Here is a 7,511-nt window from a genome sequence, read left to right as displayed (position 1 = left end):
TTTTTTAAGATTTAATTTTTTAAATTAAATTAATAAAATATTAATATTTTAATCAGATAAAACAGGGTGTTTTGAGTGGACTAACGACAGTTAACAAAAATTGACAATAAGGAGTTTTCTAGTAGTTTCGAGTGACTCAGGGACTAAACTTCAAAAAAAAAAAAAAAAAAACTCAGGGAGTTTTTAATAAAAGCGCGTTGACCTAAAGATTTTATATATGATTTTCCTAACACAAAACTGTAGCAACCACCAAATTACACCACATGCACGGCATCACTGAATTACAATAAGGGCAATGATGCATCATGTATTAGACATGCCAATGCTCTCAAAGTTCGCAAAACTCTTTATTGAATTAACGATAAAATCCAACAATTTATTGCAGTTAATCTCACGATAGGTGAGAGCATAACTGGTCAAAATCATCAATTTTATTCGTAACATAATTATTTGTTCACAAAAAATCATTTATTGAATTTACGATAAAATCCAACAATTTATCACAGTTTGTCCCACGACGAGTTGGAACATAACGGGTCAAAATCATCGATTTTATACACAACACAATTATTCATATTGCACAAAATTTCTTAATTTCAATAGGAATGTATATAAATTTCACAAGCAATAATACATGCACCATTTATTTATTTAGTATAGCACATACCTTAAAATCAGTATTTGTTCATAACCAAATATTTCAGAATCACAAATCTAATAAACAATGTATACAAAACAATACATGTATAGAAGATAAGCTAATATTAACATTTATTTAATATAACACTCACATGTGCATGTACAATAAATCTCTCATTCACGTGTGAGTTTTTTTTACATTGACTCAACTTTCTCTTATATGTGAGTCATTTTACAAATCATAGAGTGTCACGTATACAAGAGTTATACCAATAGCATTTTATCAACTTATGGGCTGGAACCAAAGTTTTATGAGAAAATATATAACTTACTACTCCCATAAGATGACATATCTCCAAGAAATAATACTTAAAATCTCTTGGGTCAAAAACGCTTGTTGCTCATGACGAAGGAAATAAAAAATTTTGGATTCTATGTTTCACATTTAACACGCATGCAGGAAATTGTCAATCCGTGCACCATAAAGCTTACATCTTTATGTTGAACATAAATATACTATTTAACACATTAACAATTTACGCTCGACAAAAAATATTTCAATCAAAATACATCACATATGATTGAAATAAATATCAATGGAGGTGTCAAAGCCCTCATTTTTGGGACAAAAATAATAAGTATGCTCAAAACCGTATGTATACATAAAAACAAAACAATGTATATATTCACAAAAATAAAACACATTGTTGAAATAAATATTACACAAAAAACTTATCGATCTCAAAATAAATACCACAATTGAGACCAATCTCCCTTTCGCCAAAATCCTCATATCCAGTAAAACCAAGTTTATAAAAATACAAACAACTTATAGTTAGACATGAATCTAGAATAAGTTCACACAAATTTAAGGACAAAGCTTTCCTCCAAACTGAGTTAGATGAATTTATTTCAATCTAGTCTATAAAAGTGACATGCGTCCCTTGAACATGTGAGATGCACAGGTTTTTTTAATAGCAAGGACAAAGTTGGAATAAATTTTATTAAAAACTCATGTGCATCTCACATGTTATTAAAAAAATGGACACATGTCACTTTTATAGACTAAGTTGAAGGAAATTCTTTCAAACCTAGTTTGGAGGAAAACTTTGTTCCAAATTTAATCTTTAAATGCTTTGTTTGATAAATATGTAAATTAATGTAAAAGCAAAAATCTCATCACTTCATCACATATGCACACACTGTTGAAGTTCACACATAGCTCTATCACATGTCCATCTTTAACTTCTTTTTTTTTTTTTTTTAATAAAAATTAAGTCCATATGCTTTGACTTCCACTTTAGCAATCATAAACTGAAACACAAAGATGGTTACTTTGAACAAGTCGGTACAAAACCCAAATCCACAATTCAATAAAAGCCATAGCTAAAACTGCCAAATAACCCATAAATACATGGCAGATGCCAATATAGTGTTGAGAAGAATACAGAAGCAGGGAGCAATTTATTAAATGACACTAAATTCGGTTAATCTTTATGAATTGATTGATGCACCCATTTTGCTCAAACCTATTCCACGATAGAATTATGGTCTGAGAATTATATCGGACCCCAAAAAAGCTTGTTTCTTCTAATTTTTATTTTTATTTTAGAAGATTACGACAATCCATTATCAATTTGGACCCAGATTTAGCAAATCCATTATCACCAGTAATCTCATACCACCCAAAATGCAAACAATCTGCGATTCATAATCGAAAACAAAACCTACACCCCCCTCCCCCCCCCCAAAAAAAAAGTTGCAGCAGATTAAGCGACTTATGAGTATTTGGCACCAAAAATCAGGATTTTTTGAACGGTATACTTAGATTATTCGTAGCAGTGGTGGCGGCAAGAAATTCAGATCTACTACCACCTTCACTCGAAATCAAATCTTATTTGTTCACAATATTTTTCAGATGAAAAAAAAAAAAAAAAAAAAATCAGTCTAAAACGAGATTTATTACAACTATAAAGAAAAGAAACAGAGGCTCTGATACCAATTGTTAGAATAAATCAATAATAAATTTGTTATTTCTTCATAGCATATATGAATAAATCTAACAATGTCATACCTTCAATATTCTCATGACAAGCTTTCAATATCTACCTCCATCAATCTCCTGTAGATGCCCAAACATATAGAAGAAGATTGTGTTTTGTGTGTGGAGAGAAACTATTACTCTCAACCCTAATTTTCACATAAAGACCTAGTGATGCCTAATGAGCAAACTTCACTTATATATAGGGTGAGAGTAAATGACTTCCTCATGTGTTCACAAAATTGGCCCATCCCATTATGGGCCTAAAACAAAACAAATGACTATGTTATGACTTTCATTGCCTCATTTTCTGCTAATTAGTTCTACCATATATAAGACTTTGCTGATTTAAACGTCGCTTTTCATTGTATAATAGTTTAATAAATATCATTACTTTAAAATATTTTAGCATTTTGTCCAAAATGAAGAAAGGTAAAGATCAAATGTAGAGACATTTTAGGATGTAATTCTTCATTTCTTTTTTTTTAGCGGGTTTGAAGAACCGGATGCGAATGCTCTTCTCTGACTTTGTGGAAGAGATTTCCAACCATGGAGTAGCCTGATAAATTCATCAGCATAATTTAGTCAGTGGTCAAAGTAGCTCTAGAAGAGATGGTGATAATGATTGTCTCTTATCCTGTTTCCATTATGCTAATTCCTAATTGCTAATTGCCCATGTTTTTCATTGACATAATCATTATCAATTTCATGAAATATTGAATACTATGCTTTCTAGAGCACATCTGGGCAAGTAGTCAATGACTCCTTCCCCAGAAGAGTTCACTTAATCCTCAGATGCTGCCTACAATTGGCAAAGAAAAATCCCAATTCTGTTTAAGTTTAATATATTCCAACACGTTATAGATTAGGTGGTTAATTCAAAAGGCAAAAACATATATATATATATATATATATATATATGATCAGATCGATGAGGCTGACCCATGCCTATTGACTTCTGCATTAATAAGTTGTTGATTTGTGTCTCATACAAATCTGGTGAGACTTCATGCCGGCCATTATATGGTTGTTGATTTACACGATTGGATAATGATACAGTTTTCGATTCTATCTAAATTATATATAATATGATCAACTTCAACTATCTTCTCTAATTATTTGGATCTTCTTTATCGTCTGCAACTTTATCAGTATGGGCAACTTTATCAGCTAGTGTTAGTATGAATTTGTTGGTGCAGTTATTGGTACCACTTGACCATGAGCTACCTGTAAAATAGTAAAAGCGTCAAAAGATCCGCTGGTCCAGAGACCAGGGACACTCTGATGCTCAAGTTAAAATTTTTATTTGGAGTGAAAATATAGCAATGAGTTAAGTTTGTTTTAGAGGAATCAAGTCCCCTTTACCTAGAATTGTGCTACCTTTTATAGGGTTTTATGTAACCACTTTCCTTATTGATGTTCGTGGGAGAGAGAAAATCTTAGCTAAAATATCTGATATAAGAGATTCTGATCTAACAGCTTATTTGAATGAGATTGTTTGGGTGAGACTCATGATGAGACTTATTCCGAACATATAATTAAACTAATAATTTATATTTTTCTATTAGCTTAACATTTTCAGAAAAATAATAATTTAACATGGTAAGAGTATATAGGTACAACGAATTTTTTTGCATCATGCAAGAGTTTTGACGGTTGACAATATATATAAGTTGTAACCCTATTTTGTTTCGAGACCATAATGAAAAACGGCATTCTCCTAATGTTCAAGACGACCTACTCTATTCTATAGGTCGTCGTCTTTATGACTTGAACTCATGACGTGATGTCTGACTTTGATACCAAATCAAACCTTTGTTTATGAATTAGTTAGCTGTTGGATAGGTCAAAGGATAGAATCCGGCGTATCAGGAACAAGAAGATTGCAAATGTATAATATTTATATAAACAACGTTTGTTTATGGGCACACTATCCATGAGCTTATGTCGTCATCTTTCATTAACCGTTGTTATCAGCAATCATAGGAAATATTTGCGAAGGTTCAACTACCATATAATAAAATGTGGGGGAGGTGGAAAGTGGGGCATGGATTATTTATTCCCTTACAACATAGGCTTCAAACTCAACCAATCCACTCCATTATTATTTGTTTTGGGTTCTGTGTACAGTGCAAGCTAAGCCCTAGAGCATGTGCCATGGTGGTCATGATTGAATCTAATTTTCTTACACCCTTTTGCTTTAAAAAAAAAAAAAAAATTGTGTTTTGAAAAATGAAATCTTTGTTAAATGTTTTGACAAAAATGATGTTGAAAAAAAAAAAAAAAAATTCCTTTAAAAAGAGTAATAAGAGCTAAATTAAGGTCAGTTTAAAGAGATTTGCACACTATGCGTTTGAATAAATGTTTTCCTCACTGTTTCTATCATGAGGATGAAATTCTAAGTTTGGTCATTAGCAGCGGCGGAGTCAGACATTTTATATTAGGGGTACCGCTAAAATTTTTTTGGAGTCCTAAAAATTTTCTCCATCCTAAAAAAATTGGTAATTTACACAGTATATACATCACAAAAAAAATATCTATAAAAGTTCATAAATATGTGCTTAAATTGATATATTAGAAATGTAACATGTCAGCACTATATCAAAAAGATAGAAATACAAAAAAAAAAAAAAAAAAGTGTCTAGAAATGCACTTTACGGTCTCTTAGAAGTACAAAATCATCGAGCATCAAATCTAAATCGAAAAATCCATTTCGATTTAGATGCCTATGGGTTTTTCTATTTCTGGATAACCAGAGACTCCATAGATACATACAGATAGGTTTACTAACTTTTATTCAATTTTCTAGGCAACCAATGTCCAAACAGAAGATAATTAAACGAAAACAAAAAATAAATAAATAAATTACAAATAGAAAAGATAAATATGAGAAAATTAATAATAAGAGATCAGATCAAGACCTAAGTTAGCAGCTACATCATCGAGTTTGATCGTTCCCACCCCACACCCTGTGCACCACACTACCACAAGAAACTGATAAAATAAATCGAAAAATTCAAATTTAAAACTATGTAAAAGAGAGAAACTAGAACAAAAATTTAACACAAAAGCGACCGAGAGTTAGAAAGAATGAGTTACTTTGCTTGGTGATGATAATGGTGGCGTCTGGACACGATATATGACAAAAGATCATCAACCCCACTTTGCTTGACAACCTTATTGAAGACAGCAAGGTAGAAACTGTGTTGAGAAGTAATGGTAGTTCTACTAATATTGAGGGTGCCGTGTCTTGGGTAGGTAAAAAGAATTTTTTTTTTTATTTTGCGGTGGGAAAGAAAATTAAAAATATTTGGGGGGTGCCGCTCCACCACTGGTCATTAGAAACCAAACTTTTAGCAATATCGTCGTTGCTAATTTTAGAAAAAAAATTCATTTTAGAATGTTGATGTTGTCGCTAATAACATGGCGGAAATTTTTGTTTCACGGCCGGGCTGTAGTGAGAAGTTGACACGTCAGTCGACTAAAAAAAAAACTATCATTTTTTGACATGGCAAATACACAATTATTTGCCACGTCACTAATTTCTGACGTGGCAAAAATGCAACGTCATAAAATATTTTCCTGACGTGGGAAATTCGGCACGTCAGTAATTAGTGATGTGGCAATACTAACACGTCAGAAAATTCTGACGTGTTATATTTTACCACGTCAATACATTTTTTTGAAATTTATAATTTTAAAAAATATATTTTTTACTGACGTCTAATTGTCTATTGAAATCTCAATTGTTGTCGCTAATAGTCTAATTAAAAAAAAAAAAAAAAAAAAGACCATATCAACAACAACCGGAGTTGACACGTCAATCAACTTAAAAAAAAACAATCATTTTTTGACATGGCAAATACATAATTATTTGCCACGTCACTAATTTCTGACGTGGCAAAAATGCAACGTCCGAAAATATTTTCTTGACGTGGGAAATTCGGCACGTCAGTAATTAGTAACGTGGCAATACCAACACGTCAATAAATTTTTTAAAAATTTATAATTTTCTATTGAAATCTCAATTGTTGTCGCTAATAGTCTAATTAAAAGAAAAAAAGAAAAAAAAAAGACCATATCAACAACAACCGGAGACATTGCTAATGTATAGTTTTCAAGGGATAACTCAATTGACTGGGAAGTGAACATATCAAAAAGAAAAAAAAAATTTGAAAATTTTATAGTCTAATTGAAGATGAAATATAGAAGAGGTGACAAGACTAAATTACGGTGAAGTGCAAAAAGTTGTAGCTAGGCAATCATATGAGGAATTGTAGAAATATCAAAATATAAGGAAAAACTACACTTAGGTCCATGAATTTTCACCTCAATTGCAAGGTTTTCCTTAAATTAAACAAATTTACAATTGACCCCCAAATTGCTTGCCCCTTTTACTTAGTCTTTTACGTTAAAATTTTTTGTTAAATGTAACTGAAAATAGGTCACTTGCTACATACGTTACCCAAAATCAATATAATATCCTTATATTATTACTTTTTTTAAAAATAAAAACTAAATAAAACACACGGAGGACACATAGAAGAGGAGACCTGCATGCGTGGGTCTCCATTTTTGACTTGTAGAACTGTAGAAGGGTTTAATTAGTTTCTTGCAGAAGGGTTTTAGACTTTTAGCTGTAGAAGGGCTTAAGTTGGGTTTATACGTACCTTTCATATCACTCTCTTAAAACCTCAGAGAAAAAACTCGATCTAGAGCCATTTCAATTTTCAATTGTAGTGTACGTCCATCAGAGAAGATGATAATGAGGCATATGATCTCGAAAGCCGGTACCCTTCACAACCTGCAATCTTTGAAATACAATGGAGTC

Source organism: Corylus avellana, chromosome ca2 (assembly GCF_901000735.1).
Source record: "Corylus avellana chromosome ca2, CavTom2PMs-1.0".
Lineage (NCBI taxonomy): Eukaryota > Viridiplantae > Streptophyta > Magnoliopsida > Fagales > Betulaceae > Corylus > Corylus avellana.
Note: the sequence above shows the minus strand (reverse complement) of the source record.